This window comes from Antechinus flavipes, chromosome 6, assembly GCF_016432865.1.
Source record: "Antechinus flavipes isolate AdamAnt ecotype Samford, QLD, Australia chromosome 6, AdamAnt_v2, whole genome shotgun sequence".
NCBI classification, from domain to species: domain Eukaryota; kingdom Metazoa; phylum Chordata; class Mammalia; order Dasyuromorphia; family Dasyuridae; genus Antechinus; species Antechinus flavipes.
In genome coordinates, this window is record NC_067403.1 from 189,241,528 (window position 1) to 189,264,348 (window position 22,821).

At 33.7% G+C, this 22,821-nt stretch overlaps 1 protein-coding gene across 4 annotated transcripts in view; it reads left to right on the forward strand.

Moving 5' to 3' along the window:
* The window catches only part of SORCS2 (sortilin related VPS10 domain containing receptor 2), a 1,241,960-nt gene that overhangs the window by 580,266 nt on the left and 638,873 nt on the right, over positions 1-22,821 (forward strand). The window lies entirely within an intron of this gene.

Here is a 22,821-nt window from a genome sequence, read left to right on the forward strand (position 1 = left end):
ATATTTATATAGCAATTTAAGGTTTGCCAAGATCTATATGTATATTACCTCATTTGATTCTCTCAACAAAGTCACATAATTATTTCTCTATTAAATAATGTATTGATTTAAAGTGCTTTGAAATAGGTATGATATTATCCCAGTTTTACAGATGGTGATACTGAGATCCAGGGAGTTTAGGTGATTTGCTGAGCATTTCAAAGTATTAAGTATTCAAGGAAGTATTTGAACTCAAGTCTTTTGAGATCAAGTCCACCATTTTATCCACTATATCTTCTAACTGCCTCTCTCCTCCCCCTGAAAAAAGTTTTCATAGAAAAGAGAAAAATATTTTTAAAAAGGAATAGGTATCAATGTTGGAAAAATTACCCATGCATATGCTTTGTAAATAAAAATAATTAGTTAATTAAAAAAAAAAGGAAAGAAAGGAGTAGGTAGATTGATAAAACAGGGACTCTCTCTCAAATAATATCCCAAATTCCTTTTATTGAAAGGACTTCATGACCATGCTCTCAGTTAATCACAAATATATTGTGATCACAAGTATATTGTTAATTACAAGTATATAAATTCCATTAATTTTTCTTCCTTCAGGTCTTTAAAGTTTACAAAGCATCTTTCTTGTGAGAGAAGCTGCACAGATATTATTATATCCATTTTTCAGATGAAGAAGTTGACATTCAGAGAGAAATTATCCAGGGCCACATGGATATAAAACTTTGGAAATGTGACAAGACCAGAGTATAATAGTAATAATAATAATAATAATAATGATACTAGGAGCAGCTAATTGGCACAATGGATAGACTAATTATGTACTTTTAATAGGATAATGCTGAGCAAGTTATTTATGCTTTGTGGAAAGTGTTTTCTATGGAAAACATCACATCTGTGAAATGGGAATAATAATGGTATCTACCTCCCAAAGTTATTAGAAGGATCAAATGAGATAATAATTATAAAGTGCGTGTCACAGAGTAAGTTGTATATAAATGATGTCATTCATAATAATTAGCATTTATATATACTTTAAAGCTTACAAAGCATTTTACACATATTATCTCATTTGATTCTCTCAGCATCCTTAAAAGATAAATGCTATTATTATCCAGATGATGATTTTGAATTGACTAGAGGTTAAGTGACTTACCCAGGCTAACATAGCTAGAAAATGTCTGACGTCATATTTGAATACTTTTGAACTCAAGGCCCAACACTCCATCTATAACACTACCCAGCTGCCTATTCTTCTATGCTATTGTACACTATCTCCTCTTCTGTAGGTAGAGATTGGATGAGGCTCTTCCAGATGTAAGACCCCAGGATTCTGTATTTCTTGCACAAAAGCTTCCCCAACTTCAGTATTCCTGATTCTCCTCTATATATCCCTGAGCTCATTATATAGCAAGTAGCAGGTCTGACAAGGAATCTTTTGGCTCCCAAGAATGTGACTGGACAAAAATGTTAAAGAATAGCTCTTACCTGAATGACCCTTCTGAATTGTGTTAGACTCAACAGTTATTTTCTGGGAAATCCAGCCAGGCCATTCAATGAATCATTAACAGATACTTGCCTCTTCTCCCTCCAGGCCAGCATCTTTTCTTTTTTTTTTCTAGGTAATTCTATTCTTAGCTGAATTTTTCATTCTTTTACCTACTTTCTTACCACCTCAGCCTCTGTACACATTTTAAGAACAGCAACAGCAACAATTTTGAGCAAAGGGAATAGGATGAGGAGAAACAAATTGGTACTGCTGAGCATAATCATACAATGTTAGAACATTTGGATGGCTATGAAGTCTTGTTTTCCAACTCCTCTTTTTTTTTCCAAAGAAAACATAGGGCTAGGAAGTTGAAATGAATGACCAATATAACCTTAGGAAGCAATAAGGCCTGTCCTTCTCAGTTCAAGTCCTCAGACTACAGTGTTTTTATACTGTTTATATTAATTATTGGCATTTATATAGTGTTTTAAGGTTTATAAAGTGAAAAGTTACTAAGTGACTTGCTTAAGGTTATCCTATTAACCAGCTACACAATTGGCCTATTCATTTTACCACTTAGTTGCCCTAATTATTGTTATATTAGTTTTATTATTACTATTACCATTATTAGTTTATCCCCATAACAATGATGTAAGTTTTATTATATTCCCCATATTCAGGTAAGGAAACTGAGTTCAAAAGATTAATTATTTTGTCCCAGAGCATATAGTAAGTATCTGAGTCAGAATTCAAACTCAGGGCTTCCTAACTCCATAGCCCAGTATTTTATCCAGTAGATCTCCTAGCTGTCTCTTTGCAGCACAGGCTTTCTGTAGCTCACATATCACTCTTTCCATTGTGGACTATTCAAAGAGAGTATCCTCATTTATATCTAAATAAATCAGATAGATTGAGTGGCAGGAAAGAAAAAAAAAGAAAAATAAGATTCAAATCTAGGTTTTCCTTTTTTATTTGCATGATTTTCAGGAAGTCATCTTGTTCTTCACCTTTCTGAATGTCCTTCCTAACCAGCCTACTCCTCCTGATGCAGAATTGGGCAGAAGACTTCCCTCATCAGAAACATGATATGTTTCTCTGGTACCTTAGGGTTTACAGATCCCTTTCTTCATAGATGTGTAAGAGAAGTAGGATAGGGATTATCATCTTCCGGTTATTGATGAAGTGATTTTATACAAGGTCACTCTTAGTGTAAGAGCTGGTAGGTACCACAGCTCAAGAACTTCTGATATATCATCTAGGTTCTGCTCATGACATAATACTGGGAATGTGGTAAAGATGGCATGGAGAATAAGCATTTATGAAGCATCTACTACATAGTGGGCAATCTATCAAGCATTTTACAAACAACTTATTTGATCTTCACAACAACCTGTGCCTATCATGTTATAGTTGAGAAAAGTTGAGGCAGATGGAGGCTGTGATTTTCTGAGAGTTACATGGCTAGGAAGGATCTGAGGCAGGATTTGAATTCAGATCTTTGTGATGCTATACCCAGCATTCTTTAATGCATTATGCAGTGGGGAAAAAATGCTAGGTTTAGAGTTCCAGGGTCTGGGTTCAAATCTTAATTTTGCCATTTATAATGCCGTGCATTTGAATAAGTAACAACTTCTTGGGGCCTCAATTTCCTATTGTTCAATGAAATTGGAATAAATGATTTTTAAGGTTCCTGCTTCTGCAGCTATGATCTTCTGATCTTAGTCTTTCCACTTAAAAAATGATAAACATTTTAATAATTAAAATTGCTGTTTTTGGCAACCAGCATATTCCCTTTGGAAATGCAATATGCTTTGACAGACTTTATTTAATGTTATATCCTGAATTAGAAGCAAAATCCCAGTGTGTTCTTTGAATTGTTTTGGAATTTCTGTGTCTAGTACCTTTCACGGCATTTATAAATACTGTCAGTGTAGAATCACTTCATGAAGGTCAGCTGACTTGTTCTGTTTGGCACTAGAAAAAATAAATTAAACTCTTGTTGATCAGTTCTGAGAAACTGATTTATTTTAGTGACAAAATTTGAAATCTTTTTTTCTAATCAATTTATTTTTAATACACATTGCTTATGAATCATGTTGGGAGAGAAAAATCAGAGCAAAAGAGAAAAACCATGAGAGAAAACAACAACAACAACAAAAGAAGTGAACATAGCATGATTTACATTTAGTTTCTTTAGATCTTTTTTTTTTTTTTTTTTTGGATGCACATGGCATTTTCTATCCAAAGTCGATTGGGATTGCTTTGGGTTACTGAGTCACTGAAAAGAACCAAGTCTTTCATAGTTGATCATTATGCATTCTTGCTGTTATTATGTACAAGGTATTTTTGGTTCTGCTTATTTCTCTCAGCATCAATTTGTTTAAATCTTTCCAGGCCTTTCTAAAACCAGCTCGTTCATCATTTTTTACAGAACAATAATATTCCATTATCTTCACATACTTGTTCAGCCATTCCCCAATTGATGGACATCTATTCATTTTGCAATTCTTTGCTACCACAAAAAGAGCTGCTACAAACATTTTTGCATATGTGAGTCATTTTCCCTCCTTTATGATTTCCTTGGGGTACAGCCCAGGCACTATTGGGTCAAAGGATATATACAGTTTTATAGTCCTTCGGACATAGTTCCAAATTGCTCTCCAGAGTGGATCATTTCACAACTCCACTAACAATGCATTAATGTCCTACTTTTCTCTCATCCCCTCCAACATTTATCATTATCTTTTCCTGTCATTTTAGCCAATTGGAGGAATGTGAGCTGGTACCTCAGAGTTGTTTTAGTTTGCATTTCTCTAGTCAATAGTGATTTAGAGTATTTTTAAAATATAACTATAGAGAGCTTAAATTTCATCATCTGAAAATTGTCAATTCATATCCTTTGGCCATTTATCAGTTGGGGAATGACTTATATTCTTATAAATTTGAAACATTTATTTACATATTTTAGAGAGGAGACCTTTATCAGAAACAGATTTCCCCCCAGCTTTGTACTTCCCTTTTTTAATCTTGTTTCTGTTGGATTTTTTTATTCAAAACTTTAAATCTAATGTGATAAAAGTTGTCCATTTTGCCTTTCACAATGTTCTCTAGTTCTTTTTTCATCATAAATTTCTCCCTTCTCCAAGATGGGATAGGTAAATTATCCCTTATTCTCCTAAGTTGTTTATAGTATCGTCCTTTATGCCCAAATCATGTACCTATTCTGACTTCATTTTGGTATGGAGTGTGAAATGTAGGTCAATGCTGAGTTTTTGATATATTATTTTCCAATTTTCCCAGCAATTTTTTTTATCAGATAGTGAGTTCTTATTCCAGAAGCTGGAGTTTGGGATTTATCAAATACTAGATGGTTATAGATACTGATTATTGGGTTGTGTGTTTCTAATTTATTCCACTGATGCATTACCCTATTTCTTAGCCAGTACCAAATGGGTTTGATGACTAATGTTTTATAATATAGTTTCAGGCTTTTTTTTTTCATTAATTCTCCTGATCTTCTTAATCTTTCCCCCCCAGATTAATTTTGTTATTATTTAAAATAATTTTTGGCAGTTTGAGCGGTGTAGCACTAAACAAGTAGACTGATTTGGGCAGAATTGTCATTTTTATTATATTTGCTTGTTCATTTCCTTTGATATAAACCCATAATCAATTGATATTTTCCCAGTTGTTTAGATCTGATTTTATTTGTGTAAGAAGTGTTTTGTTAATTTTCTTCTTATAGTTCTTGGGTTTGTCTTGACATATCCTCAAGTATTTTATTTTGTCTAGAACAATTTTAAATTTAAATTTTAATTTCTCTTTCTATTTCTTGTTGATGGACTTTGTCAGTAATTTATAGAAATGCTGATGATTTGTGTGGGATTTATATTTTGTAATTTTTCTAAAGCTGTTAATTGTTTCCAAGAGATTTTTGAATGATTTTCTAGGATTCTCTAAGTATATCAACATATCATGTACAAAGAAGGATAGTTTAATTTCCTCATTGACAATTCCTTTAATTTCTTTTTTCTTTTTTTTTTTTTTATTGCTAAAGCCAACATTTCTAGGACAATGTTGAATAATAATGGTGATAATGGCATTCTTGTTTCAGCTTTGATCTTATTGGGAAGGTGTCTAACTTATCTCCATTACAAATAATGGTTGCTATTGGTTTTAGATAGATACTGCTTATTATTTTAAGGAAAGCTCCTTTTATCCCTATGCTCTCTTGTGTTTTTAATAGGAATAGGTGTTATATTATATCAAAAGCTTTTTTCTGCATCTATCTAGATTATCATATGCTTTCTAGTGGTTTTGTTATTGATATGATTAGTTACAGTAATAGTTTTCCTGATATTGAACCAGCCCTGCATTCCTGGTATAAATCCCACTTGGTCATAGTGTATTATCCTGCTGATAAGTTGCTGTAATCTCTTTGCTAATATTTAATTTAATTTTTTTTTACTTCAGTAATTATTAGGGAGATTAGTCTATAATTTTCTTTCTTTTTTTGGCTCTTCCTGATTTAGGTATCACTGATGTATTTGTGTTATAGAAGGGATTTGTCAGTACTCCTTCTTTATCTGTTTTTCTAATGTCTTAATCTTTCCAGCTTTTAAAGAAAAATTTAAGGCCCTTGAACTCTTCTTCTTCTTTTTTTTTTCCTTAAAGCAATTGGGCTTAATCCAATTGATGACTTGCACAGGTAGGAAATGCTGAGTGTCTGAGGTTAGATTTGAACTCAGGTTATCCTGATTCCAGAGTCAGTGGTCTGTCCATTGACTTTAGATCATGAACCCTTGAACTTGGTAACTTTGAATTGAAAAGTTGTAATATTTGTGTTTTTTTTTAAATAAATAAATGAGTTGGGGAGAAGGGCATGATTTCTCTGTTGATATGACAGGCAGAACAGAGTAGAGAGGTTTCTACAACTGAATTTTGAGTCCCTACTCCACACAATTCAGATAATCACTTAATGTCTCAACTGACCCAGGCAATTCTAAGAAGGTGAGGTGCCAATCTACATTGTGAGAAGTTATTTCCTTGCTGGGAGTTCCTTTCTTGTAACAATGAAATCACAGCTTTGGTCCTGGAATGCCTTGTTGTAATGTAAAGGGGTTAAGCCAGTTGAAATAATAAACTTTTTTGGATACTGCCAAGTTGAAAGGGTTAGATGCAAGCAAGCACTATGTGTTACTTATCTGAGAACCAGATTAGCTAAATTGAGGGAAACAAATTGAAACTGAATAGAAGGTGTAAGGATGTTGTTTTTTGGTTTTAACAACTTTCAAAAACTGTCTAGTGGACCAGAGAGGGGTTGTGATCTGCATCAATGAAGGTTGTAGCCTTACTGATGAAATTATGGTTCTTTCAAGTAAAAAAAAAGTATAAGAGATTTTACTGGCACAGAATTTTCTTGCTCATTGTCTGGTTGTCTTTTTTTCTGGCTCTGTCATTCTCTGTCTCCATCTATCTACCTATCTGTCTGTAGGTCTATCTTTCTCTTTAGCTCTGTCAGTGTTTTTCTGTGCTGGTTTGTTTATCTGTTTCTGACTGTCTGTTTCTTTGAATGCCTTTCCCCTTCCCCCTATCTTTTTGCTCTGTGTTTCTCATTGCCTATTTATCCACTCACCCTGTAATTCTAAAACACTTCACTTTCATGATTATATGTATGTATATGTTCATATGAATTAATAGATACATATATTCATCGCTACTGTCAAAAGAAGAGAGAGAGAATGAGACAAAGACAGAGATAGAAAGAGAGTAGATACAAGCAAGCAAGACAAAGACAGAAAGAAATACAGAGACAGAGAAAGACATACATGGACAGAGGGAGAGGCAGAAAGAGATATACTGAGAGATGGAGATACAGAGAGAGCTACACAAAGACAGTGAGAGAAAGAGACATATAGAGAGACAGAAATGAGAGAAAGAGACATATAGGGAGATAGAAATGAGAGAAAGAGACATATAGAGAGATAGAAATGAGAGAAAGAGACACACAGAGAGACAGAGAGAAACAGAGACAGAGACAAAATCAGGGAGGGAGGAAGAGAGACATAAATACAGCGAGAGATCGAGAGAGACAGAGAAGGAAAGAGAGGAATGAAGGTAGGGAAATAGAAAGGGAGGAGGTTAATGTTAAGTGGTATAATGGATAGTCTACTTTGAAATTAGGAAGACCTGGCTAACCTAGTTGAATTGAGGTTAATTAACTAGAAGTCAGAAACACCTGACCCAAAGTTTCACCTAAGAAATATACCTAGGGAAAACTATATAGTAGAGTGGATAGAGCACCAGTCCTGGAGTCAGGAGGACTTAACTTCAAGTCTAACCTCAGACACTTAAACACCTCGGCAAATCACTTAACCCAGTTGCCTGACTAAACACACACACACACACACACACACACACACACACACACACACACACACACAATGTGATTTTCACTTAAACTCTCAGGGTTCTCTAGGCATTGAAAATAATGTGCCAGCCTGTGTTGGTGCAGGGAATTTTCTCTTTTAGGAATTCCTTATGCCAATTAATCACAGGTCTATTTTCTATCCTTCTCTCTCTCTCTCTCTCTCTCTCTCTCTCTCTCTCTCTCTCTCTCTCTCTCTCTCTTTCTGTCTCTCTCAAAGGTAATAATAAGAAAAATGAGAGTAATATACATGTGTAGATAGATATACGAATTAATGTGCAAGAAAAGAGGAGCAAGGGAAAGGAGGACTGGGGTAGGGCAGAGCTGTGTTGACCCTACTTTTTATGCGCACACAACAATTTGATCTTAGATTTCTGAATCTACAAACCAAGCCAATAGTCTCTCTTCTACCTTTTTTGGTCCTCAATGGTAGCAGCATGGGAAGTGATTGCTGACATTTTCTGAACTTCTCTGTGGACACAGAAAAAAGCCCCACAATTTGACAGCCATGTCTTTTGGTTTAGTCAGATTTGACTGGAGATATATTCTATTGAAAAGAGTTTCAATAAAATCCTGAGCCAGTGAATGTAGAAATGTAAAAGTCAAATAACAGTTAAATGTGACATGTTGTTGTTTTTCTCACCTCTGCCTGTCCCGGTCCAGTCTATTATACAAAATAAATAGAATGACAAACTATGGGGCTGATGTGAGCTGATTTATTCACTACATCTTCAGGAAACAACTTTCTTCTCTACATTGGAGGGTTTTTGGAGAGATGAACTATGAGATGGTTCTAGAAGATTTTTAAGGTTTCTTATAATTCAAATTGCTAAATGTTGGAAAGCCTCCTTCTAGCTTTAAAATTCTTTGTTCTAAGTTCCCTTCTTGTTCTAATATTCTGTTGTGTATTCTAAGGCCCCTTTAGCTTTGACATATCATATTCTAAGAGTTCTTCCCAGCCCATTATTCTACCTTCAAGATTCTGTGATTTTTGTTTTTTGGAGATGGAGATGTATTGGTCTAGGAGATAACCTGAACTACTAGCACTTTTTATAAAGTGAAATCATGGGAAGCATCTATGGTGGTATCTCTGTTCCTATAAATAGATCTGATAGACAGATATAGATATATAGATATAGATCTTACAGATCTATATCTGTGTAAATAGATATTGATATCTACATGTAAATGGCTCTACAATATAGTTATATGCAATGTCTACATTAAATAACACATCTGAAATCACACAAGTAGAAAGTGGCACATCTGGAGTTTGAATGTGAGATCGCCAACTCCAAATTTTTTATACAAGAATTGTAACTGTTCTGAGATGCAGTTTTACTAATACTAAAGGGAAGGTAATAATGGTACTTCTCTTAAAGAGCTGTTATGAGAATCAAATGAGATTAATATGTAACATATTTTGCTAGCTTTAAAGCCATCTATAGATATGATCTCTCGTTGTTGTTGTTATATGGCAATTATTGTTAGGCTTGACGCGATTTCTGGACTGAGATTTGGATCCTGGAATACCAGATCCTAAATTTCCTACCATCTTGAGCTCAGAAGTAATACCTTTGGTCTCAGTTACTATGGGTGACAACATCAGCTTCCACTCTGATCTACTTCCATTGTCACTTCTACTCTGATCTACTTCCATTGTCACTTGCAGCCTAGGCTAACTTACAGTTACCAGTTGAAATGATGAGAGAAGAGAACCTCTTATTTTCTGCTGATAACCTCAGAGAAGCATCAGTGCATCTTTTGGTCTGACCTTACATTCTCAAATAATGAAGACTGCGAAGCAATATTCACCCATGGCCAAGACTTTAGCATTCGAGAATGATTTGGTGTTTGACAAAGTCTCCAGTGATGGTGCATGTACTTACTGGGGCCCCAGATGATCCATGTGTCTTAATCTTCTGCCATTGCATTAAGCACAGATCTTAAGGGAAAAAAAAGGGGGTGGGAGAGAGAAACAAGAAGGAAGAGGGAAAAAGGTGTTCCTACAATGGTGTCCTTTTATTTAAAAACATTGTCTTCCATAAACAAATGAATTTACACTCCTTGATTATTTTTAGCAATGACAAGAACCCCCTATAGGATTGTGGGGGAAAGGAAAATATAGCACTGGACAGCAGTTTGGAAGCTCCTAATCCACTTTATGTGCCCAGTGTCTTTAGCTGTATTTAAGAAGCTGGTACAAATGACCTGTGGATGTAATTTTTTTCCTTCTGTTTGTCCACAATGGTATCTGAAGCCAAAGAAACCTTTTTCTCATGGTATTCAATCTTTAGGAATCAGAACTAGGAACATAGAAAAACAAATTGAAGCAACAGACTCCACTCATAGTGGTTGTAATAAAAGTCTGGCTTTTCCAAAATGGATATCCATATGGCTTTTTGTTCCAAGTATCAGAGGTACATAATGGAGAGGGTTAAGGATGTGTCAGGCCAGCAGACTTTCTGAATATTTCACCTTTCCTTGTTTTTATTGTCCTGAGAAGAATTTTAATTAGTAGAGACTAGTTGAATACTGCACAATATATTGCAGCATGGAAACTAATACTGTTGTTTGTCCAATTTCTGCTTCAATATCCTAGAAAACTTTCATTACTAGAATGCTAACTTCAAGGAACATATTCAATAGTTTTTCTCTGGTACTCTTGTGGATTATTATGATCATGAAGATGACATGGTAAACCATGCTTTGCTACATTTCATGATAGAAAAGTGAACTTAAACTGATATTTAATAGTACACACACATACAACACATAAATGTATGTTTGATACAAAATTATGTGTGTATAATAGAAATGCACATATATATCAATATACATATGATAAGTTTATAGTTTATATTCCAAATTATAACTGTGTATTTCATTTATTATATATAATACTTATATACTATGTTACATATTATAACTATATAATACTACATAGATATATCACATAATTATACATGTATTGTATATATTTATTGTCTATTTAATATCTAGGGTAATTTTTAGATTCTGTTTTCCCTCCTAAGATGTATATATAGCAGGACATTTTTTATGAGTATGATTATAGCAAGGTTCACATGATCCTTTTCATTAGTTCAACTCTTCTACCCTTTCATCGCTTCCTCTTTTTTAACAGGCTTTATAGTGTTACATTTCTACCTTCTGCAACTGCATCTGCATTCATCCCTTGCCTTTAATTTTCATTGTTTTGGTTGTCATTTTTTTCTATCCTATAAGCCAAAGTCGCATCCTAGCGCATAAAGTCGAACTTAAAAAAAAAAAAAAAAGCTCTCGCCATCATACTATGGTAAAGCACTGTGTTACATCTATTTTTGACCCAAGATGGCCCTATCTGCCAAAGGCTGGGATTAATTTCAGGAAGAGTTCTTGCAAGGTATTTTTTTAGGGCATTTAGTTGAGTTTATCATGTCATAGATGATAATCTTTGATTATATTTCTATACTACTCAGCATACCTCTAGAATACCAATTAATTTATAGTCTTAAATTCAATATCTGTCTATATAGTACTTCTTAGAATAAAATGTAACCCATTTTTATAAGCAAAAATAAATGTTTCAAAAATTCGAGTAAAATTTTAAATCCTTGTAACTGAACAGGAATATTTTTCCAAACTATTTGTCTTATTTTCAGATATCTCCTTCTAATATTTACCTTCCTGGTGTGTTTATTTAAGGTATGTTATTATATTCTTGGAATAAAAGCCCAGATTGTAGGAGTGTCAAAATAGGAGCTACAGAATTTGAGAACTCTTAAAAAGGAAACTGGGCTAGAAAGTTTTTAACATTATGATTTATAATATTAGAGAGGTTGTTTTTTTTCTAAAAGTAAATTATATAAACTGAAAATATTTTGTTTCATTTCTTGAATGTTTTCCTTATATAAAGAATTACTTTCAACAGAGAAATCCATGTATGAAATCTCATCTTTAGCTTTGCAAAATATAATAAATTAGAATGATTTCAGGTAAACTATTTTTTGGAAGTAATATAGAAGCTAAATGCTCACTTCATAAAGACTGAAAAATCTCCTAAAATGCAGTTCATTATAAATAAATTGAAGCTTTTTGCACAGATTAGAAATGTATTGCTTTATTTATCATCTAAATTTCAAGCTTAATTTTTTTTTTTATTCCCCAGGAAACCTACTTTGATAGCTATTCAGGAAATTTGAAGTTCAGTATACATTGCTAATATTAATAAATTCAAGGTCAGACCTCTTCTCTAAGAGCTGACCTGTGTTTGCCTTGTCATAGAAGCATAGGGTGGGACTCAGGTTCTGATCTTATTGTTTAGAATTCATGTCTCCCTGCTGTATTTAATCTAATCACTGATTGCCATTTCAGGTAACTGAACAAACATTGGACCTCAGTGCTCCTATCCTCCCTTTTCTGAGGGGTTTAAGACAAATTGATCTCTAAAAGTCCTACCTAATTACAAGTGCTTCAATTTTGGGTTTTTAAAATTCCTGTTCCATAGTTGGAACTCAGAGTTGGGGACATTGCTATGCCATAAGTTTCAAAAAAAATTCCAATTTCCTAACACACCAGACTTCAACTCTTTAGAGAGGAGAGAGGAAAAAAGTCTAATCTTTGTGAAAGGAAGACTTTGAACAGAGCACTTAAGATTCATGGGGCAAATGGATCAAGTTGATTTCAATTATTTTCTTTTATTAATCTTAAGTACACTTCAAGTATTCCTTGTAAGAAAATCTTCCCAGAAAATAAAAACTGTCTTGTTCCTGAGTTTTGAAAGCAAACATACACATATGTATATACATGTTTGTATATGTATATATTTATGTATGTTTAATGATTTGTTAATTTTTTTCAAGAGTAAGAACCTTTAAAAAATCTTAAATTTTCAGATTCCATTGTCTGTATTCCCAATCTCTAGGGAAATGAGGACTTTCTTCCTTTCATTCTTGACTGTCTTGGATGGCCAAATAATCAATCTATGAAGTTAACAACACAGAGATGTAGGTTTTTTTGAGGTTTTTAATTTTTGTGTTGTCCTTACTGACAAATAATGGGAGATAACTAGACCACAATGAAAACAAGTAAACAAAGAAAAACCTTTTCTTTGCTTTAGATGCATGAGAAAGACCCTTGTGCCTTTAGAACTGTTGCCAGCTGATTCTTTCTTTAGAGCAATGTCTTGGGTCTGTTCTTTTAAAAAATGAATGTTTATTCATATATTTTGTTTTTATATTACCTATATTTCCTATTGTATCCTTTTTTATTTTTCTCCCAGAAAACCATCATTTTCCCCATGTTCAGTTCCTTTTCCACTCCCCTGCCTCCACCCACCAAAATCGTCATTGCCTATACAACACATCAGGACTTGCACAAAGAGTGGGCGGGGGCCATTCTTTCTCCAAGCTTATATATTAATAGAGTATGGTCCAATTACTATTTAGCCTCATGTGCTTGGGACCTCAGTGCATCAACTCAAGCCTCAGCCCATTACATATGACCTTGTTTCTAGTCTGCTCAAAGCCATCTTTAGGGGAATAGGGTCTCAAGGATGACTAACTCTTTTATTGCTATTAAAAATTTTTACTTAGATATACTTTGTTTTGTTTTGACACCACAAACATTTCCTTAATATTACCCATGAAAACTCCTCAGAAAACATTTCCTAAGGGGAAAAAAATAGCAAAACATTCTAATAGTAAGATTATAGCTGATAGTACATCACTTTTCATTTTTGTACTTTATTGATTGTTAACAAAAATGAAAGATATGTACCCAGACTTTGATAGTAAGGATTCATTGCCTTTTAAGTCCCTCCCCTTCATATTTTAGATCTTTTATACATTGTTTTTCTTATGCCTTTGTATTCATATTTTCCCATGTTTCGAGGAATTTTTCATATCTGCCATAATTTTGAGTTCAGTAATGTCTCATCACAGACACATAATATAGTCTCTGGAAACATAGTTTATTACCAAGTTTTTATCACTACCAAGATTAGTGTTTATATAGTTTTCTAATATATACTGTATATATGTGTATATATATACACACACATGCATAAAATATATACAGAGACATTCATACATGTATATGTGAGTAAATAGTATGCATATTGTATATACATACATACACACATTTTTGTGTAAGGTACTAATTTTAAGGATTTTTTTCCCTTGAAATGCTTTCCATCTCTCCCTTCTTCATGAGGGACAAATCACCTGAGATCTAAGAATAGTTTGTACATGTTTAAATTAATTTTTTAAAAATATGTTCATATTTTTTGCTAGGGGCAATATGAATTCAAGCAACCAGCAGGATGTGACCTGGGGGCAATATTGATCTCTAATTACAGGCAACAAATACACTTTAACCAGTCAATAAGCATTAAATAAGTGCTTGGTATACGGCAGGCATTGGCTAAACCATGAAGAGAAATCAAAGAAAGTGAGAGGCAGAGGTGAGAAGTCAAAAACTTTATGTTACAAAGATCAGAAGATGCATTTACAGGAATTTTTAGGTGGGACAGAATTTTACAGGTGGAGATGATAACAATATGCAGTATGGGGAAGGTTCATTCAGTAAACATTTATGAAGTTCCCACCATTTTGTCCAGTACATAAGATAGGATAAGAGCTGGTTCCTAACTTCAAAGAATACATGTTTTTTTAATAAGGGAGCATGTGACTTAATTGTATATATAATTATGTATATGTATTACATAGTAATGATATATAAAATATATGATGTATATACAATGTCATTTTGCATATATACTATATATTTAATATATAGTCATATATGACTATAATCCCAAAGATAATGTAACAAGCTCATAAAGCAGGTCTGAACGGTGAATGATCTGAGAAGAGAGAAATCATTTCTAATTAAATGAAATATGGAAGATATAGATATATAATCTTGGCAAGTCTTAAAGTACTTTGTTATTATTATTTGACCTGAGTTTAAATCTCTATTTTAGCAATAGATAAATGATCATTTACAAGTTTTGTTAATATGATTATGAAATATGAAGTATGGTTACTGGTAATGAAGTGATAGAACTTGGATTCAAATCCTGTCTGATATTATCTGTGTGATCCTTGAACAGTCTTCTTAATCTTTTAGCCTGATTTCTTATCTGAAATGAAAGAATTTTTAAACTACTTTACTTCTATGGCCCTTTCTAGTTTTAAATCTATGATGTATAGGCTTTTCTCAGTTTCTTTTCCCTTTCTTAGAAGAGGAAGCCTCTAATCCCCACTTTCCCTCCTCAGTAGAATTGTTGGGATGCAAGTGCTTCATAAAGTTAAAAGCTTTTGATAAATGTGAGGTATTATTATATTCTTAGCATGGGTGTTTCCCCACCCACCTAATCTGGCTTGATTTTCCCTGGAAATAAGCTTTGCCATTCAAAAAGCTTTCTTTTCTAAATGTCTCCATTAAACAAATAGATGGTAAAATTGTAAAACAATTTGTTTTTGAACTTAAAGAATAAGGAGAAGGGGGTGGGATTATAAACCCAGTAGTGATTTGTGCATATTGAATTTTTAACTAGCAAGGAGAAAAGTTGGAGCAGTGTTTAGAGTTTGGAACATGGCTCTGCGGTCCTTGTTCACTGCTATACCAAGTGGAGGGGTGCATACAAATGGGCCTAATTAATTTTTCAGTAGAAAGCCAATGCTCCATGCATACTGATGCTCATAGTACTAGAATGAAATGGGTTTCCCCTTCATTACCCAAGGAGGCAGAGGCTTCTGCATTAACAGGCTTATAGAAGTATGGGAAGATGTGGAATATATGAGATATCAGCTAACAACTAGACTTCTGATGGGCCATGAAAATCTAAGCTAAATCCTATGGCAGAATTGTAACTAGACTGAGGTTATTTACGCTTTAGCCTCAGGGTACAGAAATGGAAAGAATGATGGATCATATTTATAGAACCAATTGCTTAAGTTAGAGTTAGCAAAAGTATGGGATGTTCAAGGATGACTAGCACCTCTGGTGTGAAGACTTGCAGAGCCATTTTCAGGGCTTCTCATCCACTCTTAGTGCCTACTTACCACTCAGCTCTCATCTGTGTCTCCAAAAAACCAAAGCATGCACAGTGGCTATATCCCAGTAAACCGTCTCAGCAAAGAGCCTAAAGCAGATTGAGGTAATTTACAGGCCACAACCCCATCAGTGATTTTTGGGGTAGGTCCTACCCAGAGTATGTGAAGACTCCCCTGCAGCAGAATAGGTGGATGAAAGCAATTCCATTGGCCATGAAAGCAACTTAAAGCAGGTGCCTTGGAACATTTAGCTTTTGATTAAATTCTGAAGAGCCAAGGTCATCCACAGCATTGCAAGTCATCCCCAGTCATTTTGACTTTTGTCTTGCCACTGGTCTTTGGTGAAAGAGAGATTAAGTCCAATAACTCTGTGCAGCTCTGTCTCATTTAAATCAATTCACTCATGAGTCAAGCCATCATCCCATGAAATTATTGCTCCTTATTGAAAATAAGGACAAACAATAATGAGTCAAGACTAGGATAATATCAAATAGTTTTCTTTTTACTTTGTTCCCAAACTGGCTTTCACGTGAACTTTTTCCCTTCTGCTTCTATCCTTCATGATGTCTTGGCAGCAATGACCATAGATATTGGGGAATTTTTATTTGTTTTGTTTTGTTTTTGTTATTTTAGCTCTTTTTAAAAGTATTTCTTTAAGAGCTTGTTTCCAGAGTTATGTGATTTCTCTCTGAGCTTACCACCTTCTATCTCAATTGAAAAACAACTTTGAGAGAGTGTAGAACTCTGATCAACACATTGATAAACATGAGTGAAAGAAATAAAGATGCCCCTCATCTCATGATAGAAAAGTGAAGCACTTAAAGTTTCAGAAATGGCCAGTGCAGAAATTTATTTTGCTAGATTGTATAACTATATATTTAGGGCTTAATTTTTTGTTTTATTTGGAGTTTGGATTTTAATATGATCAGTAGAGGCAGGGGCATGTGGAAGTAGTTGGGGAGGGCAGATTAATTAAAGATACTGATTAATTGAAAACATCAGATAAAAATTATAATGTCTTTAAAAAGCAAGGATTCACCTCATAAGATTGTCGTAAAGGAAGTGAGTCTTCTCAAAAGCTCAACTCAAATCCTTCTTCCTATAGGAACTGTTCTGATCTTCTCTCCAATTCTCCCCCCATCAGCTGGTGTTATTCCACTTAGCTCCAATTTACTTTGCATGTATTTTGTAATTACTGCTTTAAAAAAAAAAACCAACTAGATCTATGATTTCCCTCATGAGTTAGGCTTGCAATAAGGAAGTATCCTCTACTACTTAGTTTCCACTAAAATTACAAAACCTGTCCAGAATCGCATAGCCAGGATATAGAAAAGTTAGACCTTGAATCCAAGTTTTATTGTTTATATGATTGGCTCCTATACATTAATCCTGCAGCTTTATTTATATCTATACCTAATGTTTAACACACCTTCTCCCTTCTCTCCCCCTCCCTCCCCCATACATAGAACACAAACTTCTTGGATGCCTGGAGTTTTTAAAACAAAATTTTCCAGCCAAATATTATTTCTGGTATATAATAAGATTTTTGTAACTGTTTGTTGGCTAGTTAATTGACTGTAGAAATGTACTGTATTATTATTTTAAGGTTTTTGTTAATGCTTAGATTTTATGACTCCTGAGTACTAAAATGATGTAGTAGAAGGAGGTCTTCACATTTGAATTCAAATTCTATGGCTATAAACAATGAATTGTGTTCTCAAATCAGACTATTATAGATTTGGAATTAATAGAGACTTTGGAGATCATTGGCTCCTTCCTATATATTCTGTTGATAAAGAAACTGAAATGTGAAGAAGTGACTTGGATTGTCCAAGATTCCCTAGATAGTGAGCATTGAAGCCTGGACTCAACCTCATTTCCTCTATCTTTACATCCGGAACTTTATCCCCCAAATTATATTATTATACTCTATAGAAGCACAGTTTCTTTACCTGCAAAAAGATAGTTGCAATACCTGCCCTAACAACCTCACCAAGATGTTGGGTTAGCGTGGTGACTTTCAATCATTTTTTAGTATAACATCTCTATCTATCTATCTGTCTATCTATTTGTCTCAGTCTTTAATATTAACACTATATCTGCTAAATATTGTCCAATATTGGGTATAGGGATTTTGATGAATTTTGGGGATTAAATAATAGGTGAGTTTGAGCTTTAACACTTTCTTAATTGGTGGCTGCTTTTAGGCCTACAAAGTTTTTGTATATGTCTCATTATCCTCTAAGGAAGTTTGTTTACGTGTCAAAAGAGTTGTCTCCCTTTTGAGTAGCATTTAAATTTAAGTTATGTTTGTTAGTACTTGAGTTAAATTTAAAGTTGAACTTAAATTCGTGTTTTGGACAACCAGTTATCATTAAGTTCGATAGGATTTTTACCCTTATTGTAAAATCATCTCACTATTTTGCCACATAGACGAGTTTGTTCTGACAACTGTTCTACAATAGCTCACTTAATTTCGGGAAGACGGGCTTTAATTCTTTTTATCGGGTTTGACTGGCTAAATCATTATGCAAAAAGTATAAGGTTTAATCTTTGCTTTTTGTTGCTTGCAGGTATAGGAATCTTTCAAAGTTCCCTCGTGGTACCATTGTTATTGTGCCTATGGGTTGATCTGTTCTATCACCTATACAAGATGAATAAATGTTTTGAAGTGTGTGGTAAATAATTTAATTGCTTAGATATAGGACTAGGTCTCGCTCAAAATGGTCAGGGTTAGCTGAAATCTTTTAGGTATAAGCTAAATGCTTTATTTAAGCTACATTTTGGCAATCTACTTTCCAGTACACTTAAGACTTTTCTCCTCTTTTTGGTGTACTCTTATTATTAGATATGTGAAGTTACTTTGTTGAGGAGGGTGACGGGAGCAGTGTGTGTGCACCCTATTGCCTATTTCAATTAAGCTCTCTATTTTTAATTTACTAGTAAATCCTCCTTCATATCTTTGTTTCAATAGACATTTTGTTGTGTTCTAAGATAGAAAATGTATCCCATTACTTCCCCCTCCATATGCTACACCTTGACCTATCGTTTTTATGGTTTCATGATTTTGCTCCTTTTGGAACCTTCTTGGGGTGAGCTGACAATGGCAGTATATAGACTGATAAGCCAGAAGGCGAGAAGTGTGTCAGGGTTTATCAATTATAGAACAGGCTCCTCTAGGAGGGTCTAGGGCACCACCAAGTCCTTTGAGTTTTAAGCAGTGGCTAGTAGTTCTCTGGCGAGTAATCTTGTTATTTAGTTACCTCGGTTTTCAGCTAAGCATAGTGGGGTCTCTAATCCCAGTTTGTATCTTAGCTTTAGTGTCTTCAGCAGGGGGTAATTTCACGTAAATTGCGTATTTTAATGTCAACTAGGGCATATTACAGCACAGTTGAATTTTAACCTTATTCAGTAAATGTTATGCTTAAACACACTTTACACCATTCTTCTGTTAATTTGAGTTAATCATATGATCGCAGTGCCTGACACAAGATTTTACCAACCCTTTTTTTTATGATTTAGTCAAACTTCCGTTAATGGCTCAATGTTAGTCTCTGTTGTATCCCATGGGGGTGTGGTTGTACAAGGTGTCATGTGCTACTTTGAGGGGTGTGTCTAATACCCACTTCTTTAAACTTAGGTCAGCTTTTAAGGGCATTTTCACCAGGTTGCAGAAACTTGCATGTGTAGGTCTAATAAAAATTAACAGTAAGGCTAGGACCAAACCTTGTGCTTGTGGGACTGATTAAAGCCCATCTAAGCATTTTCAGTGCTTTGCTTTGGGTTAAGCTACACAAACTAATAAATAATTTTGAAATAATTTGAGTTTGTATACTATGTCAGTATTAAAATTTTTACATTTTTTTCCCATTTTTTCCAAAACTTAAAAGAAGTGAACTAAGATTTTGGTTTACAAGATGGTATACTTATCTAGACTATTTAGTCTATTTAGTTGGCTATCTATACACACACAAATTTGCATATAATATATTTACATATATAATATGTACATACATTTATATAGGTGTGTATCTTTATATACAAATACATGTATATATACACAAATATATATATATAATATATATATGTATATATATATATATATATATATATAAAACTATACACATGATTCATATATATTCTCATGGAATTCCCACATGATGGCATATATACTTTTTAAGAATTAGATCTTTTATAACAATAATAAACAATTTATAAATTCATTAATTATAATTTTATAATTATAAAACTTTCATAATCTAAAAGTTAACCACTTTATGTTTATTTGAAAAATAGTGATACATCTGAATATGAAACAGATTTATACAGTAATTACATGAGATGTTTGCTTATTTGAAAAAAAAAAGTATTCCTTGTGATAATTCTGCAGTCTTCTGGGCTCTGGGTCCCATCAGATGAATGCCACTGAATGAGTAGATGTGTATGGATCTTTTTTAGTTGTAGCTATCTTTGAGGCAATCACTCTCATTAAGTTTCTGGGTTTTTGTTTGTTTTGTGATTGGAGTCATTTTATGGTTCTAAATGAATCCCCTCCAAAGACCTAGGGCTGTTCTGAGCTCATTACAGGATAATGCTGGAATTGTAGCTGCCCTTAATTTCTCTCTATAGCCTTCAAAGTTTTGAAATTTCTAGATTGGCTTTTGTCCAGTTAGCACAGCAATAACCAGTCTCCCCATGGGATTCTGACACTAATAATTTTCAATGTGTGAAAAGAAACATTAGAGAGAAACTGTGAAGTGTGGTAGGGGTACATGTGGTGTATAAATTTAGAAACTGTATAAAGTATGGGGATCTAAATATCACCACCACCCGCCCCCATCATATCTGAGGATTTATAGCAATGAACTCTACAGGTGAAATGGATTGAAAGATCCTAGAAGAAATCCCATTTATATCAGGAATACTTTCAACCAGTTGCTTAATGTTGCCTTACCATTTCAGGGTATTTTTTAGCTGGAAGTATTATAAAGATAATCTAGGTATCTCCCCCATTTTACTGATGAGAAAACTAAAGATGAATGAGAGTAAATGACATACTCAAAGTTACGTAGGTAATTAGCTCATATTAATGGAAACAAGATAGTCAGAGGCTTAATGGCATGTTTGTTGGGGCTTAAGGGGCATAAAGAATAATTCACAATTTAACTTCATGTTTTCCCAACTGAAAAAGCCAAAATTACCTTCACTTTCCAAATCTCCATAAAAGTTTACCCTCTGAATAAATATAGCCCAGTATAATTAACCCAGAAGAAATCACAAGCCTGTCTTTCTCACTAGAATCATAAATTGGTTGTACTTATAGAGGTCTTCAAAACTAGCTACTTTTTGTAGAAAAAATGGAGATTTCCTGATAGAAGGTATGTCATGTTATTCTGAAATAATCACCTTTATTTTTATCACTATTTTAAAGATTAGGAAACTTAGGCTAAAGATAGAAAATGACTTGATCAAGGTAAGTATGGTCAAGGTTATCTGAATACTAGGTTAATGTATGTTCCATCATACCACACCACTCTTCTTGTCCTAAAATATTTTTTAAAAAAATCACAGATCTACATTTTTCTGGGAAAAAATAGCCTATTTGAACAAGTCACAAAGAGGGTGATAGCTAATTTTTTTAAAGCCCCAATGGCCCAGCTTGTCCATGTATTTATTTTATTTTGTTCAAACCAGATGTCATTCTTCATACTCTTTAAAACTTAAAACTCATCACATAAAAGGAGAACGGAATCTCAGAAAAGGACTGATTCCGCTCAATCTGAACAAAAATCTCTCCTACCAAAGCCTGACAATTGTGACCTAGCTGTTGTTTAAAAGGCTTCCAATGATGAAGAACTTTTTCCTTTCCTCTTTTTAATTTTGATTGATAGGAAGTTTGTCCTGCATAAATGTTCCATTGATGAAATCCTGTTCCACATTAGGGATAATTGTACTGAGCTATAACAAAAAAATGCTTTAGGGTGTATCTTGAAGAGATAGAACTCTTTGCTCCTTCACCAAATGACATTTGTTTTAACTTTTTTTGTTTGTTTTATTACACCTTCTCACTAAGCAGATCATAGAATCACAAATTAATAGGATCTCAGCTTTGAAAAATCATCTACTTTAGCCCTTAACTGAATAGGATTTCTCCTCTACAATATCTCTAAAACCTCCTCTGCTGGAGGAGAGTGATTACAAGGGAATTACCTCCCTCATAAGATAGTGGTAAGGAAATCATCTGGGAAATCTTGAAACATAATAGAAAGGGGCATAATTAATATCACTTGCCTTGGCTTTAGTTCTTTAATTATTGGCTAAAATCAGTAATTTATTATGTCTCTAATTTTGTACCAAATGGTGCTCTTATTTAGAAGTTTTTTTTTTTCCTATCCCAATTACAATTTTCACTAGGTTCTAGTTATAAGGAAATGTACTTGCAAATAATAATTAACAAAGCTGATGCCTTTCCTTCTCATAATTCCACTTACCTGTACTGTAAATGCCATATTCTTCTTTTAATAATGGTCTTTAATCTATGAGTATTAAGTTCCTTAATCTCCCTTATGTCATTTATTGCTTTACATTATTTTATCTTTCTTGGTAGCCCCATCATGATTTATGAAATTATGGAATCTCAGAATTGGAAATAACTGCATTGAATATATTCCATATTCGATTTGAAATGATATATGTCTATAAGATCATTGAATGAAGAATTGGAAAGGAATATGTAGCTATTACTCTCTTTTCTTCTCTCTCACACATACACATTTTACATATGAAAGAAAATGAAATCCAGATAGGGGAAATTAATGATTAGTAATAAACAGATCAGTATCTGAATTGGC